This window comes from Dioscorea cayenensis, chromosome 10 (genome assembly GCF_009730915.1).
Source record: "Dioscorea cayenensis subsp. rotundata cultivar TDr96_F1 chromosome 10, TDr96_F1_v2_PseudoChromosome.rev07_lg8_w22 25.fasta, whole genome shotgun sequence".
NCBI classification, from domain to species: domain Eukaryota; kingdom Viridiplantae; phylum Streptophyta; class Magnoliopsida; order Dioscoreales; family Dioscoreaceae; genus Dioscorea; species Dioscorea cayenensis.
In genome coordinates, this window is record NC_052480.1 from 11,201,004 (window position 1) to 11,224,359 (window position 23,356).

Here is a 23,356-nt window from a genome sequence, read left to right on the forward strand (position 1 = left end):
CTTATGAGAGTAGCTACATACATCATAGGTGGTAGCTCTTTCTACCCAATATGCACAACTAAACAATAAAAACTATTTTGTTCTTTCTTTTTTCTTTTTCCATTTTTTTCACAACATTTTCAAAAGAAATAACACTAACTAGTCCCTTTAACAACGAACTTGAGTTTCCAAAAGAGTTTAATGAGTGAGTAGTGCAACAAGTGTCAATCGGCCAAAAATTCTGAGAAATGCAAGTAGAAACTAGAGCATGATGAACATTCAATGTTAAAAATTCACCTAAACTCATGAATACAATCATTGAAACTAAGATGAACCGCCACTGACTAAGTGAGCATGTATGTCAATCAAAACTTGTATAAAAGATATGTGCACTGTGAAACTCCCCTCCCCCCAACTTAAGTTGTGCATTGTCCCCAATGTACACATGCAAGCTCACTAATAATGTATACCAATCAAGAATATATATGTGGGAGAAGTAATCGAAATAATACTCCCCTGACTACTAGTGTTGCATTTGATGGAGCTAAATCCACAAGAGTGAAGTTCTGATGGGTTGTGAAGCACACACGGCCAAGTGTCAAAACACCTTGGCCGTGTCCATGACTAGTTCTCAATTCCCATACTGACAAGACCATCTACACGCATACACAAGGGGGATTCAGTGAAGCTTAATAAATCAAAAATAACTCGAGTATATAAAAGATAAAGCAATGAATATAACTTGAGACAAAATAAAAGATAAACTCAAAAGGAAGATCCTTTCTAAGTGTACAAGTCTAACAAAATAATGCAAAAGTAAAGAGATAGAAAAGTGAAATCAAGCGTCAGTGTCATCCGGTGTCGGCTCTGCTGGTGCTGCGGGTGCTAAATCAAATGGTGGTGGTGGAGATAGTGATGTTGATGCTGGAGGGGTCGGAGGGGTCGGAAGTCTCCTGATGAAAAGTGGGAACGTGTCTCGCTCTAATAACTGCTGCATGGTGTTAAGACGCGCCATCATACCTGCGTACTGTGCAACCTGTGTAGCCCGGACCTCAGCAATCTCGGTCCGAAGCTCAACCACAACACCCTCGAGCCTCTCAAGATGATCATAGGCTCAGAATGAAGAGGCATACGTACTAGAACCTTGATCTCCATCGGTGCGGAACTCTCCGCTGTGTCTCTTCCACCCTCGGCGCTCTCTGCGATATATATAGTCACAATGTAAGCTCCAAGACCATATATGAGCACTAATCCCATCATCCTGATTGTATCGAGTCCAAGAGGGAAAGGGACAACTGTCCTTTCGGCACCTCGAATAGCATCCAAATGGCCCATCCCCAGGATGAGTCTAGTGACGTAGGGGCAAGCGAATAATACTCCCACTCTACCATTCTTGTCCTGGTATCTCAGGAAGTCTGCCACAACATGCCCCAGGTGAATCGGCACGGTCCGAACCATGGAATATAAGTAGAGTAACCCCTGCTGGCTCAAAACACAAGTGTTATCGCCTCGGCCATTCACAGATCTCCTAAGGACTGAGTGTAAATAACTGTAGCTTGGCCGAGACAAACATAAGGCCTTAGAAAATCCTGGTTCATACTACCCCTATCCATACAAAGCTCGATATGTTTGTTGTGGGATCAAGGTGCCGGGATAATCCATCGGCAAGTGTCTATACTCCTCTGTATCTGTCTCGTTATACAAGCCCATGCGAACTAAAAACTCAGTGACACTCATGCTAAACTGACATCAGAAAGCTCTGAACTGCATGACATCAATGATGTCAAATCCCCTATTCGGTTGATCGAACTCGATGGACGACAGCACCTCCAATGTCAATGTGCAAATAACTGGCTCTCAGATCGACAATAATCTCCTCCAGCTTCCCACAGCTAACATCTCATCAATTTCATTAGCTAACTCATCACTTTACTGAACCTCTCTCAGCACACTTAAATCCGCAAAGCGAGAATGTCCAAACTTGAGTCCCGATAACCTCTCAAATCGAGTCTGATGCTTAGGATTTGAGAATTCAATGTGTGCTAGCTCAAGTGGAGTCTCCCTAGGACGCTTACCCTCTTGGTTCTTTGAACAAGGTGCCATATCTGCAAGAATTCATGAAGAAAATGATCAAAGAAGCTCAAGGAACAATACTACAGAAATCCACAAGGTCATGTGGAAATTCCCCACGCCCGTGTGGATCTGCGGGGCGTGAAAATCGCACGGCCGCATGTTAATACTCTAACGATTCAACTTGAAACTACGTCTAGACTCTTTCTAAACATGCATAAGCCCCTCTAGAGTAAAAATTCCAGCACACCACCACCTTTAATCCGATAAAAACAAGAAATGGCGAATAAGAGAGGGATATAATGTTTACCGATGAAATGAGTATGAAAACTTCAAAATCAGCCTGAAAATTGAATAAAAACCCCTCTAAATCAGCGGTACGAGGTCAGGCAACTAATCAAGAATGTTCTTCGAGTGATTAAAGGTGTAATGAAGAAGAAACTCAAAGAGATTTTAAAGAAAAACTCGTATCTCTTGGAGTTTTGCACAACCACATGGGCGTGTGGAAATTACCCACACCCATGTGCCTTCATAAGAGAACTTCACAGGGGCAAACACACGCCCCTGTGTGCTCTTGGGAAAACATTCACTGCTTCTGCATGCCATCACATGGGCATGTGGAAGTTACCTATGCCCGTGCACCTGACCCACTGTCCATCCGAAAAAAATTCTCTAAGTATAACCCCACGCCCATGCAGAAATTCCACATGGGCCTGGACATTCAAATGCCCAGCTCACAGGGACACTCACACACCCCTGTGTATTCTTGGGATGGAGGAGAGCTCTTCCGCAGAGATCCACATGGGCGTGTGGAAATTACCCACGCCCGTGTGGCTATCACATGGTCATCCACAAAGGCAAGTCCACGTCCCTGTGTCTTCTCGAGAAAAATCTCTAAGTCTCTGCAGGAAGACACACGCCCATGCGAAAATTACCGATAGGCGTGTAACTGTCACAAGGTCACTCACAGGGGCGAGTCCACCCCCCTGTGCCTTCTCTGGATGAGCTAACAGTAGAGACCCACGGCGTGTAGAAATTCCACATGTCCGTGAGTTTTCTCTGGATGCCTTAGAAAACTCTGTATGCTCTATAGAAAATTCTTGAACATGTAAATACACTCAGAGCCTGCCCTATCATGCAAAATATACCAGCGAAAACATGAGAAACTAGCTCGCACGACCAAAAACTTCGCCAAACACATTAAAGCACATGATAAAACCAAATAATCCACAAGAAAATCACAGCAATGCATCAAAAACATATAGACACCAACACTCAAAATCTTATTCATGCAAACACTAACCTAACGACTAGAAAAATAGTAAATGCTTAGGTAGCCTCCCAAGAAGCGCTTGTTTAACGTCACTTAGCTTGATGTACCTTGTCTTACCTCACGGGGGCTCATAGATGAAAGTTTCTCTCTTACCCATGACTTGGAAGCATTATGGGCACAATCTCTTGAAGATAGAGGGAGAGTTATCGGGCTTGTTACCACATGAGAGTTCGTCACTCTTGTTCCGCTCTTGCGCATCCCTAACAGGTTTGGGGCATTTCTTGTGGCATCTCCTCGCCTGTTTTATCTTCTGAAGCACCTTCTTCACAATACCTAGGGTAGATGGTACGTTTTCCTCTAGACCAAGCATTAGCAATTCTTCAATCTCGACCTCTAGGTCTAGCAATCCCTTGTACGGGTTTAGATTCAACATTTCCTGCACATATTCATCAATTAGTTCATTGGTAGTGTCAAGAAAATAAAAAGTATCATCAAAGTCAAGAGAATGTCGCATGGCTTCTGCGAGGCGGTAGGTCAACTTGTCGTCGCCCACCCTCAGTGCTAACTTTCCACCGTCCATGTCAATCAATGCCTTGGAAGTGAGCAAGAATGCCTCCCAAGTATCAAAGGAACATCCGCATCCTCATCAACATCCAACACTATGAAGTCTACAGATATGTACTTGTCAATCTTGACAAAGCACATCTTCAATGATGCCTCTCGGATGTCTCATTGTTCGGTCTGCTAACTACAATGTCATCCAAGTGAGCCTAGGTTCTCCCAATCCTAGCTTCTGAAAGAAAGAATATGGCATGATGTTAATACTAGTCCCTGAGTCAGCCAATGCTATCTCTTCACCCAAATTGCCAATGTTGCACGGGATAATGAAGCTTCCTAGGTATTTCTTCCTGTTCGGCATATTCTTTTGCAAGACCACCGAGCAAGATGCATCTAGAATCACAGAGGCACTCTCCTCTAATTTCCTTTTGTTGGTCAACAAATCTTTCAAGAATTTTGCATACCTAGGCATTTGGGATAATGCCTCAACAAAGGGAATATTTATGTGTAATTGCTTAAACAAACCTAGAAACTTCTTATACTGCTCATCGGTTTGGTCATTCTTCAATCTTGAGGGATAAGGAATTCTTGGCTTTGTAAGGTGGGGGTGCCACCTCTTTTTCCTTGTTTATTCTTTCCTCAAACCTCCATGACCTCGGGTGCTTCAACATTGGTCATCTCACTTAGAAGCCTACCCTTGACCTCTTGACCACTTCTCAAAGTGATCGCCTTCACATGTTCCCATGGATTGGTCTCGGTGTTACTTGGCAAGCTTCCTTGTAGTATCTCCGATAGAGACTTCACGATTTTCCCCACTTGATTCTCTAGGTTGTGCAAATAAAGCAGTGTGATTGCGAAGTGTAGCCTCGACCGATTGAAACCGTGTATTTCGATGATTGCACAAATCTAGTCAAGGCTTTCTCTAAGTCGGTCATCCGGGTCTCCAAGCCTAAAACTCTATTCTCCATGTTCGGTGCTTGTTGTTGTTAGAAACCCGATAGTGCCATGGCCTTTTGCTGCCCTTGGTTACTCCATGAAAAGTTGGGGTGACTCTTCCAACCAGGACTATAGGTGTTGCTATATGGATTACCTTGGTTCCTCATTGCATTACCCACAAAGTCAACTTGCTCTGCTGAAGATGTATTGACACATCAATATATGCGTGTAAATCACAAGTGCACGGGTGTCGAAGTAATAATCCCAGATGAGTGGGTTTGGTATCCACAGAGAGTAGGGAATAAAGACACTTAAGTTGTTTTTTAACTAACGTGGAAGATGAATAGTGATAAGTGTGACAAATTATGAAATAACAAAAATAAAAATAACAAGATAGATGGTACAAGTAAAGGAGAAGGTAAGGTAATCGATAAAGATGGGGTACCCGGATATTGATCTGCCTAGGACAATCGTTTCAAGTGCAAGAACCCTCTATTATACTTCCGAATTGATGCAACAATGAGTCATGGAAATCCTTAATTACATGATCCCAAATCTAAGGTAAACCATGCCTAACTCTATACATGTCCCGGAGGAGAGATTGAATAACCTCTCAACCTCGCACTCACATAGAATTGCAATGAGCTCTAGAGATTCCAAGTGATAAACCCTATTCCTATGTATAGACCTAACCCTTTGGTCCAGGTGAAAGATCCCTAGCCACAATGAAAACCTAGGTACAAAAATCACTTCAGCGCTTCACTCCATTGCACTCGCAACTAAGGCCCAGTGGAAGGTCATCCATTAGCCCATTCACTCTACTATGGCTGTAAAGACCTCTTGGAACGTGGAGGTAGGATAGATCACACCGGAGGGGAAAGGGGACGCTCCGCTACCTCTCAACTCACCCTCTCAACCCTCTCCAATCTAGCTTTGTCTAACTCTCATGGTGTGTCACTCACTCCCAAGAGTTAGCAACACGAACTCTCAACCCTACTGTCACTCTAGGGGAGTATTCATACAATCAAGTCTCCAAGATTGGAACTCACAATGAACATCAATTAATTGAAACCATAATAAAGAGATTCAATGAAACGAATATGTCCTAGGGTGCACAAATACCTCAGTACCCATTAGGGGTATAGCTCTCCATGGAGCTAGATACAATCAATGTAATCGAATGTAAAAACAAAGCATCCATAGAAAACCCCCTCGATAGTCGTGGCGATGGTCTTGTGGAGAGTCCTCTACTCATCTCAAGGGTCCCTTTCTCCGGCCTAGGATATACCTCGCCGGATCGGTGTCGACGAAAGCTCTCCCACTAACCTTCTTCCAAATGACGCGTGATGTCGGAGCCATAGAACCTCTCCAAAGCCCTATCCAATACCTCTCAAAACCCTAGCCATCATCCTCTCTCAAGTTGGGGAAAAGATGGAGAAAAGAAAGCTAAAATCGGGGCTGAAATCGGCTTTTAAAGGGTTGGAATCGGGAATCCACACGCATATGTGAGCACCCCTATGGATTTTTCACACGGACATGTGGAATTTTCACAAGCCCATGTGGATTCTGTTTTCCTATTTTCTCGGCCGACTGTAAATAGTATTGTTGCAGTATTTTTACTACAGTGTTTTCTACAGTACCCTGCTACAGTACCGGCCTGAAATACTCCCGAATCCATACTTTCATCTAGGTAACGCAAACGGGCACGCATTTACGTCGTGGATCCCCTTACTTCTTTAATAACAAATATATTGGTAGAGATCTTGTTCTATATACACAAATCGGAATGCTTGAATGTGATTGTCCTTGTGCCCCTCCAAATAGTTATTCTAACTCGAGTACGAGGAGGTTGGCACACATTCCTACATCTAGAACCCGACCTATGTCTTCGCGTTTGAACCTTAGTAAGATTTCCTCCAAATTAGTGCATTACGACCCACATTGGCTTCTTTCTCTCATAATCGACCTCACAAACCTACCTGCATAAAAGTAACATAAATACATCCATATTAGCGTTAAAACCCGAGAAAAGTAATGCTCAACATAAGGAAAGAACGCTTCGCATTCCTATCGTATAAGCACTTATCATGTATCACCAATAAAAATAGGGCAATCGGACGGAGCATGTCCTCCCCCACACCCGGTGCAAGTAGTTATAGCTGCCACTCTATTAGAAGTTAGAAGGTCTAACTTCTTACTCACTGATTATACATGGTGACAAGGTCCCCTTGCTTATATCCCGCAAGTGCACGGGCTTGTCGAAGTAATAATCCCAAGTGAGCGGGGTCGAATCCACAGGGAGTAGGGAGTGAAAATACTTAATTTGATTCTTAGCTATATGGAATATCAATACTGATAAGTGTGAAATTGATTCAGTTCTCAACAATAAAAACAACAAGTGAAAGAGCAAAAGTAAGAAGAGGGTAAGGCAATCGATAAAGAATGGGGTACTCAGATAATGCTTCACCTAGGATGATCGCTTCAAGTGCAAGAACTCTCTATTATGCTTCCTAATCAATGCAATGGTGAGTCGTGGAAATCCTTACATGCATAGTTCCAAATCTAAGGTCAACTATGCCTAACTCTATACATGTCCCGGGAGGAGAAATCGAACAATCTCAACACCTCGCACTTTCGCATAGAGTTGCAATGAGCTCTAGGGATTCCAAGTGATAAATCTCTTCCTAAATATAGACCCTACCCCTTTGGTCCGGATGGAAGGTCCCTAGCCACAATTAAAGCCCTAGATACTAAGATCCTCTCAACGCTTCACTCCATTGCACGCGCAACTAGGCCCCAGCTGGAGGTTCATCCCTTTAGACCATTCACTCCATTATGGCCGCAAAGAACTCGAGGAACGGAGGTAGAATCTATCACGTCGGAGGGAAAGGGGATGCTCCCGTGCCTCTCGAATCACCCTCTCAACCCTCTCCAACCTAGCTTTGTCTAACGCTAGTGGTGTGTCACTCACTCACAAGGTTACCAACAAGAACTCTCAACCCTAGTGTCACTCTAGGGGAAATGTTCATACAATCAAGCATTCAAGGTTGGAACTCACAATAAACATCAATTTATTGAAAGCATAATAAAGAAGTTTCAATGAAACGAATACATCCTAGGGTTCGCAATCATCCAAGTACCCACTAGGGGTTTAGCTCTCCATGGAGCTTAATACAATCAAAGAAATCGAATGTAAAACGCAATAAATCCATAAAAGAAACCCCCTCGATGGTTGTGTCGATGGTCTTGTGGAGAGTCCCTCTACTCGTCGTCCAAAGATTCCTTCAGTCCGGGTATAGGATACGCCTCGATCAAAGCTCCCCCACCAACCTTCTTCCTAATGGAAATCACGATGTCGAAAGTCGTAGAACTTCTCCAAAAACCTTGGCCAATACCCCTCGAAACCCTAGCCGAAGTCCTCTCACAAGTTGGGGAAAAAGATGGAGAAAAAGAATACCAAAAATCGGGGCTGAATCGGCTTTAAATAGGGGCAATCGGGAACTCGATGGGCGATACTCGCAGAATTTCACACGTGGATATCTCTCCGTGTTTCTCGATTTCTCGATCGGCTATGAGCGAGTGTTGCAACAATAATTGCTACATTGCTCGCTACGATCTTCGACCGATTAACTTCCCAATTCCATACTTTCATCGGGAGTAACGCAAAGCGGGCACACATTCACGTCGTGAATCACTTGCTTCTTCAATGATGTACATGTTGGCGGGGGCTCTTGTTCTTATATGCATAAGTTGGAATGCTCGAGCGTGATCGCCTTTTGTGCCCCTCCAAATAGATGTGCTCACTCGAATGCGAGGAGGTTGGCACACACTCTAGCATCTCACACCTGACCTATGTCTTCACGTTTGAACCTTAACAAGATCTCCTCCAAAAATAGGTGCATTATGATCCACATTGGCCCATTTCCTTCATACTCGGCCTCACAACCCTACCTGCGTAAAAGTAACATAAAACACACATATTAATGTAGAAAACTGAGGAAAGTAATGCTCAACATAAGGAATGAACGCTTCGCATTCATATCGCACAAGCACTTATCACGTGGGCCGCTAAAGAAGTGACTGCATCTATTTAATGGAGCCCGGCCACCTTTTTTCTTTCCCGTGCATTCCACTGATAACTGTTCATGGCCATGTCCTCTACCAACTATCAGGCCTTTTCAAGGGCCTTACTCCCCATTGTACCTCCTGCGGCGGCATCTAGCAATTGTCTTGTACTTGGGTTCAACCCATTGTAGAAAGTCTAAATAATCATCCATTCAGGAAATCCTTGTTCTAGGCACTTTCGCAAAAGATCCATGAAACGCTCCCATGTCTCAAACAATAACTCAAGATCCATCTGCACAAACAACGATATCTCATTGCGAAGTTTTGCCGACTTCCCTGGAGGAAAGTACCTTGCAAGGAAGGCTTCGACCATCTCATTCCAAGTCGTGATTGATGCTTTTGGCAAGGAATGAAGCCACTGCTTGGATCTTCCTTTAAGAAAGAATGGGAAAGCCCTCAATCTAATGGCATCATCCGAAACACCATTAATCTTCAGCATGTCACAAACTTCTAAGAAGTTCTCTATATGATTATTTGGGTTCTCATCAGCCAAACCATTAAACTGTGCTAACTACTGAATCATTTGGATGAATGCCGGCTTTAGCTCAAAGTTCAGAGCTATAATCAGGGATCGTACAATATTTGATTGTGTGCCCAACACTGAGTTCTGGCATAATTGAAAAGTGTTCTCTGTTGCTCATTCTGGTCTGCCATGTTATCTGACCCTTCAACTTCTATTTCAACTTGATTGAACGGTTCTTGTACAAGTTCTTTACCCCTTCTTCTGAGTGTACATTCGAGTTCAGGATCACCTTCAATCAATATCAAAGGGTTCCCTCGAGTCATAACCTAAAGCTGCACCAAAAGAAAGAAAACAAATCAGAACGATGATAGAATAAGAAGATGTGAAATAAAATGAATGAATGAATAGCTAAGATAGCGAAGTGCAAACTATCTCTAAATGCTTACTCCCGGTAACAACGCCAAAAACTTGACAATACCCCTTGCGTGTGACCCGCAAATGCATGGTTTATCAAAGTAATAAATCCCAGGTGAATGGCTATCGTATCCGCAAGTGTTTTTGATAGAAAAACATGCCTACCATGAGCTTACATTGGAGGTCTTAAGCACAACTGAGATAATCAAGCTGTCTGGGGTTAATTTTTAAGCATTTGGCATGATGCGTACTATGAGTGACACACAAATAAGATGTTACTTTGAACTTTATAATGAAGGATTCACAAACACACCTTCCTTCCACCATCTTCCCATAGACTTCCCGGCTAACATGACACTCACCCGGTTCTGGAACATCATTTCTGGTCAAAGAACAAATGAGTCTATGAGAGCATTCCGATTGCTCGACCCTACACATAGATACATCCATGCTCTCTTGAGTTGAGGCATTGAAGGCCGAAGTGATAGCATAGGGGTAATCCATCTCCGATCTAATCATGATGTATAGCTTCACTGAGCGCTACCAGATCCACTTTAGCCACCTCTTCGCTAACTTACTTGCACACCAAGGTATATTTGCACACCTCGGGTCCATAATTGCCAAGCCGTACATCACGTATATGATTTGAGGCATGGGGTTGATCGCGCACACCCAGGGCATCCATATCATTGGTAGTACTACATCTCTCGGGATGTCTACCTTGTTTTCGATGGGACTAGTAGAGAAATGTGATGACACATTTATCCTTATTCATTACTCAATCTTCGGCGAGTGTATAACTGATCCTTCACCACAGTCACAATCCGAGTTAGATGACATCCCCCCACCACTTTAGCTTTACCTCCAGGAAATTTTAGAGTGAGATATAGTCCCTTCGGTACAGACAGCAAGAGATAGTTGAGATACAGAGATAGATGGCGAGGGATATGCGAGAGATTGTAGATTTTATGCAGGGGTCCTCATCTTCTGTTGGCACCACTTCGGCCACCATAACATCCATGGTACAAACACCACCTACTGATGGTCACCACCTAGAATAAGTGTAAGACTTTCATGGCTTTTGTTTTACTATTTCCTGCATTTTGTTGTTTGTTTTGGTGTGATTGTTATTTTGTACTCTATGGTTAGCAAGGGTTCATTCCCTGCTAAACTTTTATTCTCTTTGTTATGTTAATGTGTTTTCTTTTCTCCCATATTCTTCCAACTTTAAGATATGATATGCTTGTGTATCTTTGTAGGAACATTAAGATGTGAGTTCCACTCCCTCCACCATCTGCAGTCTAGACTCCCCCAAGTTCGTACATATATTGCAATCTCTCATTAACAAAATGGGAAAGTTTTCTTTATACCTTCACTTTGTATTTTATTATTGATCTTCACCATATATTGTTGATTTTTGTACATTGAGAGCAATTCATGACTCTAGGTGTGGGGATGTGGTACTCATACTTTTGCATGTGTATTTTACTTATGAAAGCCATGATACATTGTTAAGAGCTTCCTAGGTTGAAAGAAAGACAGTTGTGAGTAGTAAATTTTTATTGTGCTTGAAAGGAAGTCATGTTTCTTCTCTAGTGTATTCCTCACATTTTGTCACAAAACTTCCACCTTGTACACTTTGCTAACCCATTACTTTGATTTTAGCATTAGATTGTTAAATTCTATTCTCAATGATCATTTAAGAACTTTTGGTTCTCTTTTCTTTAGCCCTAAGTGACGTTGTAGAAGGCAATAAACCAGAAGACATAAGATGGGTTAAAGAAAAAAGGAGGTCTATGATAGTATTCCTCTACTCACAATGGCTAAAAGCTAGTGAAGCATGAATGCATGTATGTTGATTTGTAGTAAATCAAGTAGTTGGGTGGCTCTTGTGACTAAACATCATGTGCATCTTGCAAAAAGATTTTGTACAGTCTACATTAGTTCGATACATGAAAAAAACCCTATTGATCTCCTAGAGTCTATCTTGCATTCATATAGAGGCTAGAGTTTTACTTAGGAACCAAAGGATTCTTAATTGATCATTGAGGGTGTCTTTAGCAACTCTAAAGTTGGTAATAATTGTATGTGGAGAGAATAAGGAGGGTGAGGTAAGAAGTTTATACACACTCTTTAGTTGGAACATGACTATCATTATGACAAACCCCTTGCCTGAGTGGGTAGTCGAATCCACAAGGAATACTTGCTCAGAAACATGAAATACTGTTATTTAGCTCAAGTGAAACCCGATTTGTGATGTCACTTCAAAATACCAATTCAAATTAAAGTAAAAAGAAAAGAGAAAGCAAGAAAATACAGAGAGGTAATCGATGGTAAAATGGGGTACTCGGACAATGCTCACCCTAGGACTATTGTTTTAAGTGCAAGACTAATATTATATTTCCTAATTGAAGTTTAATGAGTCGTGGAGATCCAAAGACACACGGTCTCAAACCTAAGGTCAACCGTGACTAGACCTTTACATTATGCCCTAACGGAAAGGGATACTCTCAATGCCCACACTCTGTAGGATTGCTTGAAGCTCTGGGGATTCCAAGTGATAAACCCTATTCCCTAATATAGATCTAACCCATTAGTCCAGGCTAAAGACCCCTAGTCTCAATTAAGCTCCAGGACTAAGGATTACTTCAACACTTCATTCTGTTGCTTGCGCAACTAAGCCCCAGTGGAGTTTGTCTCTTTGCACTTCACTCTATCGCAATTGCAAAGAACTCTTGGAATATGGAGGTAGGATAAATTATGTCAGAAGGGAAAAGGGATATTCCGCTACCTTTCGACTCACCCTTTCAACCCTCTTCAATCTTGCTAAGTATAACCCTAATAAAGTTGTCACCCCTTCAAAGGATTACCTAGATGGATTCTCGACCTTAGTGTCATTTTAAGAGAAAATCAAATCAACAAGCACACAAGATTGAAACTTAATTAAAACATCAACTAAGAGTCAATGAAACAAAATCATCCTAGGGTTTACAACTCAAAGCACCCTACTTGGGGTTTAGCTCTCCATAGAGCAATACAAAATCAACAATGAAATTGAAAGTAAGTGCAAGCAATCCATAGAGATAACCCCCTTATCATGCGTGTCGATGGTCTTGAGGAACCACCTTATCTTCTCCAAGGACTCCTTTGTCAAAGCCTAGGGCACACCTCACCGAATCAATGCCGATGAAAACTCCCCCAATAACTCTCCTCCAAAGGAACTCGATGTCGAATGCGATAGAAGTACTCTGAAATCCCAGCAAAAGCCTCTCAAACCCCAGTCGCGTTCTCCCCAAAAGATAGGCAAAAGTTAGGAAGAAGATCCACCAATAAAACTCTCAAAGCGGTACTTATAGGGCTGAAATCGGACATCCACATGGGAGTGTGGAATTTCCACACGGCCTTGTGGATTTCTAGGTTGCTTTTTTCTTCTCGTTTTGAATAGTAATTGCTACAGTGCTTTTTACTACAATGGTTTATTACAGTAAACTACTACAGTACTCTGCCAAAATGCTCCCGAATTCATTTTCTTCATCGAGGCCGCATGATTGGGCGGACATCCATACAGTAGATCATGTTTCTTCTTCAATTAAACCACAATGATGAAGCTCTTGGGAATGTTACACAAGTTGGAACACATGAGTGTGACTAGCTTTGTGCCCCTCCCAATTTGTATATTCACCTGAGCATTTTGGAGGTTGGTACACACCCATATGTCTATGATCACAACTTGTACCTTGACCCTTGTTTGATAGAAGAATTCCATCAACAATCATGTTCACGATCTACTTTTGCTTCCTTTCTTCCAAACTTGTCTCCATAACCTTAAATTGCACAAAAGAACACAAATACACATGAATAAGCTATAAAATCTGATAAAAGTGATGCTCAATATGACAAAAGTATACTTCGTATTACTTATACACAAGCACTTATCACATTACTTGGTTACTTGCGATACAACTCACTTCTTGATTTCTTTTCACTTGTACTTGTGGAATTCTTTACTGTTGAGCTTGAGGTCATACATTTAGCCTCTTATCATCTTGCCCCTGCCTTCATGTTTTGTTTGCTTAAGTACAAGCAAATTCTTAAGTGTGGGGATGTTTGATAAGTGCCTAAATATATGTATTTATATACATGTTTATTGTATGTTAACATACATTTTTGGACAAATCAATGTCCCTTTTTGTTTAAAAATTGGTTTGTTTGTGTTATAGGATTTAAAGAATCCAAGAGGAGCTCAAAAACACAACTGGGAAGTAATAAGCATCAAAAACAACATTTTAGGGTTCAGGTACTGTAGCGAATACTATATCAGAGTGAATATTCAAAGCCGCACGAGCTTGGTTGTAAGCCTTATGTGCTCCATGTGCCTGCATGAATGCCCATGACGCTCATTGGAAAATTGTGCACCAACACTGTAGCATATACTGTAGTAGGTACTATAGCATCTAGTTGATTTTTAGAGAGAACCTCATGGTCATCCATGCACCCACATGAAACCCGTAAGGCTCGGGTAGACACTTTTTATGTGGATGGCTAAGGCAAAAGTAGGGGAGTTCTTTAGAGGGGTTTTGAAGCCCTAGGAGGAGGCGACTTCACCAAGGCAAGAGAGGGTCAATTCTTGTGTTTTTGAGAGAGGAAATCGAAGGGAGAAGCGTTGTTAGGCAAGTTCTTCACCAATCTCACCTTTGGAGAACTTGAAGATGATGAGGGAAGCTGTTCCCCATTGTGGTGTCGGTGGAAGCTTTCAATGTAATCAGACTCGCCATCCATCTTTCATTGTTTAAGGGAGTTTTATTATGCCTATCTTAGTTGTTCCCATGACATTGATCTTGTTATTTTCTTGTATGGATGGCTAAACCCCAAGGTCACTGGATGCCAGTGAACCTTGGGGTGAACTTGCTTATTTGGATGTTTAGATATACTTTCAGTACAATGTGTGTTATTTGTGGTTCTTGCTATGTGTTCCTTAATGTTTTGAATTGCATGAGAACTTTGTGGTTCAAATTCTAGTTTTGTACTAGGAGCGTGGGATACCCTTGTATTAGACTCACATAGCTTGAAAGGGATCCATGTATGAGTACACAGAGGGATTTGGTTCATACCCTTCCAACCATTAGGATTGGACCTAGGTGTTGTGTTTGGCCCTAATTAGAGACTTCTTTAAGCATAATGCAATCATAAGAGGATTTGGTTGAAAGAGATTCTGAACCAATAGTAGTATTGGATTAGGGATTAAGCGCTGAGGGATTTAGGGTTAACCAACTTTACGGGTTTCTTGGACCAAACCACCATTGCTTTGTAATGCTAGAATCCTTCTAGCTTTATCAGCCCGAGGGATTCTGCATCTGTGATCATCTTTGTCCCTAGGTTCTTCCCCCAATCATCTTGGAGTGTGAACATTCTCCTTTAGTTCTTTTAAGTCTTTGTAGTAGTTTAAATCAGTTAAACTTGATTTTACTAGTTAAACAATAGGTGAAGAGAAAGTAAGGGTAGCTCCTTGGCCCCGAGTAATATGATCCCTGTGTCATATACAGGGTACTACTTGATGACTCCATGGACTTACAAGAAGTCAATCACTCACCATAGGCAGCACAATGCCCGTAGTGAGGCCATAGTGGATTTGATTCTATATAAACTCTAGAATTTTCTATTTAAAGGGAGATTCTTTTGACAAATAAGGTAGAATGGCCAGAGTTCTACAGATCTGAGCATCTAGAAATGATTTTCATCCATATTTCAGCAGATTCCTGTGAGTTTTCAAGGATAAAATCAACGTTCATCAGTAGAGGAGGGCACGCGAAGAGATTCAGCGCCGTCTTGTCAATCTTAGGATCCTCTCAACATTGGCACACCTATTGAAGGGAGTTAGTTTAGGAATTCTTTAACGCTATTCTTTGGTCTTATGTTCTATCTTTATTTATATCTTTTTTTGTAATCCATAAGAACCCAATTCAAGGGGAATTGTATGTATAGGTCTCTCGAGTATTGCTTCTGAATTTTGATTGTTAAATTCAATAAATCTATATAGTATTTTGTGATTCATTGTATGTTTCTTGAATGCTTAATCTGTTAATGTTGTGAGGAAGATATACACCTACATTAGAACACACATGCCATGTTAGATCTATGCATGCGCTAAGAGATTAGGTATAGCTAGGTTTCTGGATTAGGGATCAATTATTCCTCAGGCTAAGGTTTTGATTTGTTCCTTTGAGAGGACTTCTTGTACTTATGGAAAAAATAGGAGGCTGGGATAGGAAGTGGTTCTATCTTTAGTTTCTAATGATTTTGACCTGGTTGCCAAAAGATTAGGACTAGTAGACCTTTGAATTTCCCTAGTCCAATACTAGAATATGATTGTCATACCAATGCATACCATAAGTAACAATTAAGAAAACTGTCATACAACTACCCAACTTCTTCCAATTGAGCTTAATGATTCTCCATTGTATTGTTTAATAATTTGTAGAAGTAGACTAAAGAAACAACATAAATGTTTAAGCTATTGATTAAGTGAAAAGGAAGTAATCAGAGCCTCTCGTCATTCCTGGAGAAATACGACCCTCGTGCTCACCCACGAGGTATTATTTGATGACCCATACACTTGCGGTATTCCATGACTCATTGTAAAATTATTTGCATATTTATATTCATATTTACATACACCATTAAGTGTCTGTCATCAAGTATGTCAAAATGGCTGCTTATTCGAACTGATTCAGCCTGTTGAAACTTGTATAGTTCTTCTTCTCTGGGAAGAAACCTATTTTAGCCTTCACCTATGGCTCACGGTAAATCTTGCCTTGTTATGGACCTCGTATGGCACTATTGCTAGTGAGTTATTTTTCGGTATTATATTCTTCAGGCTGGTGAGGGATTTAACAAGTATATCCACAGTTCGTAAGGACTCCTTTTCTATCTCTGATATATCAGTTAAGTGGAGTCAAATGCAAACATTCTCATTAGGGAGCTCACATCAAAGGGGCATTCATCGAACCAAGGGCCCTCCTAGTTCTTACTTTCTTTGGTGCCGCTTTCTTAGGCATAGCTCTCTTCTGTGGATCCTTCCTCACTAGGGCCTTTTTGGGTGGAAGCCTCTTCGGAGAAAGTTGGGTAAAGCTAGCTTCACTTATCTTTAGCTTAGCCATACGTCGCGTTACACGCCTTCGGGGAAGTCTAAATTTTACCACCTTCGGCGATGGAAGTTAATAGAATAGGGGCAATCGTTGGGGCCTTAGAAATAGGATTTTCAATTGGGGGAGGAGGTTGCAAAACAAGGTATTTCATCTCGGGTACCTTCAAAATTAGGACACTTGGAGGCCACTTCCGACATGTCCATTTCTCAACTTTGTATTGCAATTTCCAATGGTAGAATTTCAACCTTTGGGCAAAGTCCTACCTCCACTGGTTGAGAAATTTCTTCATTCGTGGTCATCTTTTTGTTATGCTAGCCAGAGAGGCCTTTGAAGATCGCAATAGTTGCTTGAACCTCATACTTGAAGAAGGAGAAGGAGCATTATCCATTATTTCCCGCTGGATATTGGAATATGGAGGCAGTGACCTTGAGTCGGCCCTCTGGTGCCTTTCATCCTTTATGTTGTGCTCATCCATATGAGCTCACAATTCATAAAATTCAACCATGCTACAATAGGTTATACACATCATTGTCACCTTACAGTACATTGTTCAATCACTCAACCGATGATTGACAATGGGTGAATTTTGTGGGGGTTGATGATAAATGTCTAAACGTATATATTTATATATATATATATGTTTGTTATATTCTAGCATGCATTTTAGGATGAATTGATGCTCATTTTGAGTTTAAAGTCGTTTTATTTGTGTTACAGGCTTTAAAAAAAGCTAAGAGGAGCTCAAGAATGCAATCTGGGAAGAAATTGACATCAAAATTACTGTAAGGCTCGAGTTAAAAAGGGTGGGAGCCTTACAGGCAGCCATGCGCCCATAAGGCTTGAGGTGGATGCTTTTTATGAGGGGCATTAGGGAAAAAAGAAAGGAGTTTCTGGGATAACTTTTTGGGGAGTGCTTGAAGCCCTTGGAGAAGGCGACTTCACCCGGTAAGATAAGGCCAGATCTTGAGATTTAGAGAGAGGAAACCAAAGGGAGTAGCATCATTAGGCAAGATCTTCACCGAACTCATCTTTGGAAGGCTTGAAGACAACAAGGGAAACCACCCCCATTGCGGTATCTGTGTAAGCTTTCCATGCGATCCGACTCTCCATCTTGCTTCTATCACTTGAGGGAGTTTTATTTTGAGTGTTTTAGTTGTTTCGATGAACTTGTTACTTGTATTTTCTTGTATGGATGGCTAGACCCTAAGGTCACCAAATGTCAGAGAACCTTCGGATGAATTTGTTTAGTTGGATGCTTTAATTTACATTTAATGCATTTGGTTTGGTTTGTGGTTCAAGCTTTGTGTTCTTTGATGTGTTGGAATGTGATAAGTGCTTGAGTAGACATATTTTTATATATGTTTTACATGCATTGAGCATCATTTTTACTGTGGTTTATGTCTCATATTGTGTATTTGGTGTTCTTTTATGCATATAGGTTGTGAATGCCTCGAAGAGTAAAAGGAAGCAAAGATAGGCTATAAAGACACAATGTTGGGAGTTCTTGTTCAATTCAAGGACCAAGACACGAGAGGAGTTCATAAACGTGAAGATGTGTGCCAACTTCCAAGAAGATTCAAGTCAATTCATTAGTTGGAAGGGCACAAAGGCAGTCACATCTTCATGTTCCTTCTCTTTGTGAAGATTGCATGACCTCTCAAAGATACGTCGATGAAGAAAAGTTTTATAGCCTACCACATGGACGTGTGCCCGGACATGTGACCTCAAGAGAAGGGTATTTGAATCGTGTTTTGTGAAATGTATTGTAGCAAAATTACTGTTCACGCGCCCGCGTGGAAATTTCTGCAGCCCACGTGGCCACGTGGAAAATCCACAAGGGCGAGTGAGGGCACATGACAAACGCGATCTAAGGCCTATAAATAGCCGTTTTGCCATATTCTTTCTCATCTTTTGTACGGCTCTTGAGGGGCTAGACGGCTAGGGTTTGGAGAGGAGGTCTTTGCGGCTTTGGAGGTGCTTCGTCACCAACTTTGATCGATTCCTCCTCCGTCATAGCATCAAGGAAGCCACCGGTGAACCTAGCTTCGGAGTGGGTCCTTCAAGACGTCGAAGCTCTCCATCAAGGCCATCGCTCATATATAAGGGGGTTTATTTCTATGGTTTTAATGTACTTTCATTCATTGATGGTGTGTTTTTGTATGTTGCTCCATGGAGAGCTAAAAACCCTAGAGGGTATTTGGGCTTGTGAACCCTAGGATTCTCATCTTTTGTGGATTTGCTTAGTGTTTCTATTTAATCCGAGTTTGATTAAGTTTTTAATCTTGTATTCTCATTGCTTGCTTGTTTAATTAATCCTTGTGGTTGATTGGATTTGCATGATTTGTTACTTTGATGTGAGAGAGGTCTCCATTAGAGTTAGAACTTCAAGGTTAAAGAGGGTTGAGAGGGTGAGTCATGAGATAGTGGAGTGTCCCTCTCCCTTCCGATTGAGTGTATTCTATCTCCGCTCCTTAAGCTCTATGCAACCATATTTGGTGTGAGGCGTGAGATTGAGGGATTTCTCCGCCGGGACCTTGTAGGGGGGTTAGGATCTTTCGCCGGGAATTAGGGTTGGATCAATCTTTAGGAATCGGATACAACTCTTGGAATCCCTAGAGTGCTTTGCAGTCATATGTGGTGTGAGGTGTTGAGATTGAGCGATTTCTCCACCGGGACCTCGTAGGGGACTAGTATCGGTGATCGGGAGGCCGGATCCGATTATATTTGGATTTCCACGACCTAACTTACTCATCATAGAAACACTTTGCTTATTCGGTACCTAATACCTGAATCCTTGGGGGAGCATTGCCCGAATACCCCACTTTTACTGATTGAGATCTCCATCCATTTAACCCTTGCATATTTGTCTCCGGTATTCATTTCTTCGCACATTAGATCACCACACTTTTCCATTTATCATTAGGTTAGAAAGCAGAGAAGAAGTTAGTACTAGTAGCCCTTTTCCTTGTGGATTCGACTACCCACTCACCGGGGTAATTATTACTTCAACACCCGTGCACTTGCGGTTTACACGCATATTCGAACGTGTCAGAATGCATGATAACTCTGTAGTTCAACTTCTAGATTGTACTTGGTTGCATGACCTACACCCTTATACTGACTAGACTCACTCAGCTTGGAAGGGATCCATGTATGAATACACCTTGACCATCGGGTATTTTATACCCCTCAAACCATTAGGATCGAACCTAGGTATTGAGTATCTTCCCTACTTAGAGATTTCTAGACTTGTAATGCAATCATAGGAGGATTTGGTCGGAAGAGATCCCGAGCCAATACTTGTATGGGATTAGGGTTTAATCGCCATGACCATCGGGGTTAACCTACTTTAGGATGTCTCTTGGCTCGAGCCACCAATTGCTTTGTAGTCTTAGCATCCTTTTAGCCTTAATAGCCCTAAGTGAATCAGCATCCGTGACCATCTTCATTCCTCGGATTTTCACCTATTCATCTAGGCATGTAGACACTCTCCATTAGTTATCCTAGTTTCTTTAGTAGTTTAGAACAATTGAACACGGTTTTGTAGGTTAAACAACAAGTGAAAAGGAAGTAAGGTAGTTCCTTGGCCCCGGGGAATATGATCCCTATGTCACACAAAGGGTATTACTTGATGACACTTGCTGGTAGTCAATTAGTTAACGGCATGCACGCGATTGGGGGGAAAGGGGGGAATCCTCTCGGGGTCGCTTCCTTGCCAGTTCTCGCTTTGTTTTTCCAGAAGACTCCATGAGGCATGATTTTTTTTTTACTGACCTGGTTTGAGGAAAATATTATCCGGTCCTTTTTTCTATATCGTCCACTTTGGATGACCTCTCAGAGCCTTGCTTTTGGGTCTCCCATCTGGTAATGCCAACCAATGCATTATCCTCATCATTGGCTTAAATAAGTTCAAAGAACTGCAAAGCAAACGCACATAAGTTTAAAGATCATCACTATATTATACACAGGTAATACAAAATCTACACAAAACAAGTCAAAGGATACACAGGTAATTATTATTATACACAGGAAACCAAGATAATACACACATAAATGTCACATGGAAGAACTCATTACACAAATTTGGCAAACATAGCATATAGGTAGATGATAAAACTTACTTCTTTCTCTTTATGCAATTTTAACATAGGACCAATTGAAGCCACCTTTACCAAACTGGTTTCCCCAATAAGACATTATTCGAGGTGTCCTTTTCCGGACGTTGTTTCTTCATAATGCCCGTCACCTCATAGAACCATATGATTATGGCAATGGCACATCCTTTCAAATACCCTATCGTGGTGTGATTTCCTTTACACTGTAGCTGTATATGTACCACTATCATTGGGACATCAATCATGAACCATGTGTGAATGGCATGGGCCCAAGCATAATGGCCAAGTGAGGCAAGATCATTAGTGTACCTTGTAAAGAATGTTGGTCCATTCAAAGAAGTATTAGAGAAGAAGATGGTGGTCATGAAGTAAACCACGAGAAGCTTCACAAATGTCTCCTCCTCACCGTCTTTTCCTGCATACAAGCTTAAATAGGCTTTAGTTTATTGCATCATAATAACGACTATGTATTTTATCGAGAAATTTGCGCTCAAACTCGGATTGGATCCTCTCATGCTTGAAGGATACAATATCTCCATCGTAGCACAGGGCAAGATTGAGTGCCACTTCTTCTGCCTTGAATGGCACCATGCTCTCTCTTATCTTGAACCACTGGCTGCAATCATCATGAATTTGCAACACCGCGTCAAGCACACCCCTCCTGTATCACCTGTTCATTTCCTTCCTCAACTTCGAGATCATTTCCACAACAGAACAAGATAACACCGTGCATTTATTAGTGTCATTGTCATCTTCTATTGTCGGAAAAAAACACACATAATCAATCAATAACTGAAACACAAACACCTTATTCTACACAAAAAGCGAACATAATACATAGGAAAATAAGCAACCGGAATGATAAACATAACCAAATACACATCATAATATGTTGCATTTTATACAGAAAATAACTAATGGTATAGAGGAAATAAACTTCCACACTGCAAATACTAAAAATATACACCAAACACATCATTATTGTCATCCTGCTTGAATAGCCGATCCAGGCATGTGTTCTCACCTCTCGACTTGGATTTTCCTTCGAAGGAGGAATGTCGTGAGGAAGATGACTACGGGGAAGAGGATCTCCACTTGCTTCAACACAATAAGTAGAAGATGAACTGTTGCACCTTTGGTAGAGAAAGAGTTTTGCGGATCCCAAACATTCATAAATCCAATCGTCCAACCGTGGGCAGTTCCCAAGACTTTGGAGAGCATTTTCATCATTTCTCCTAACTGGGTTTTGTTTCTCCACTTAAAGGTAATCAGGTAATTTTCAAAGCCACTTAACCGCATATTTAACACTATTTGAGGAATCTATATTATAAAGGAAAAGCACAATAAAAGAGAGACCTTTAAGTAAAATATGAACTTGGTACTTTTTTTTTCAGAATATCCTTTATTTTGAAAATTTTAATATATTATCTTTATATTTTATTTTTTTATCATTTTTTTTATTTATTTCCTTATCATTTTTTTAACTTTTTGAATTCTAACTTTATCCTCACTTTATTTCAAGATTTTACTTATGTGATTTTTTTAAATTAATTTTTAAATTAATTTTTAAAAATAATATATATATATATATATATATATATATATATATATATTTTACCTTATCCTTGATGGGGTACTTATCTATTTTTCATTCCCGTTCTAAGGTTTTTTTTTCTTCTTTTGTTATCCCGTTATATTTTTATTTAAATAAAGTTATATTTTTTTAAACAAAAAAAAATTGAATTTATCTTGGGTGAAGAAACATGTATAAACGAATCCATAATTCACAACAATTCATAAAAGTATATTTTTAATTGATTCATTTTTGGAAAAATTGGTTATAAATACTTCAAAAGTTTTATACTTGCATATTTACCCTCAAAAAAAACATAATTGTATATACCCTTGAAATTATAAGTAATTACGGATGTGTCTTTACTGTTAGATTCCGTTAACAGAAGTTAATTAAAAATAATTAACTATGATTATAACTTGGATTAAGATATATAAAAAGTCCAAAATAACTCTTGTACATGGTCATTTTACAATAAATTTTTTTTGAAGGGTATATATGCAAAGGGTATAATGGTCATTTTATATATCTATTGTTTATTAACAGATGGTTGTTCGACCAATTTAAACCCCAGGGGTATATACGCAATTATATGTATTTTTCAGGGGTGTGTATGCAACTATCTTTTATTTAGGGGCAAATATGCAATTTCAAAGTTAGTCAAGGGTACACCTATAAAACTCCCTTCATTTTTAACTAGTTTGT

At 40.7% G+C, this 23,356-nt stretch overlaps 1 non-coding gene across 1 annotated transcript; it reads left to right on the forward strand.

Annotated features, from left to right (window-relative positions):
• The first annotated feature begins 9,099 nt into the window (after positions 1-9,099).
• LOC120271298 lies at positions 9,100-9,206 on the forward strand. The gene has a single exon (XR_005539915.1). It is a non-coding gene; the product is annotated as a small nucleolar RNA R71 (small nucleolar RNA).
• Positions 9,207-23,356: the final 14,150 nt, after the last annotated feature.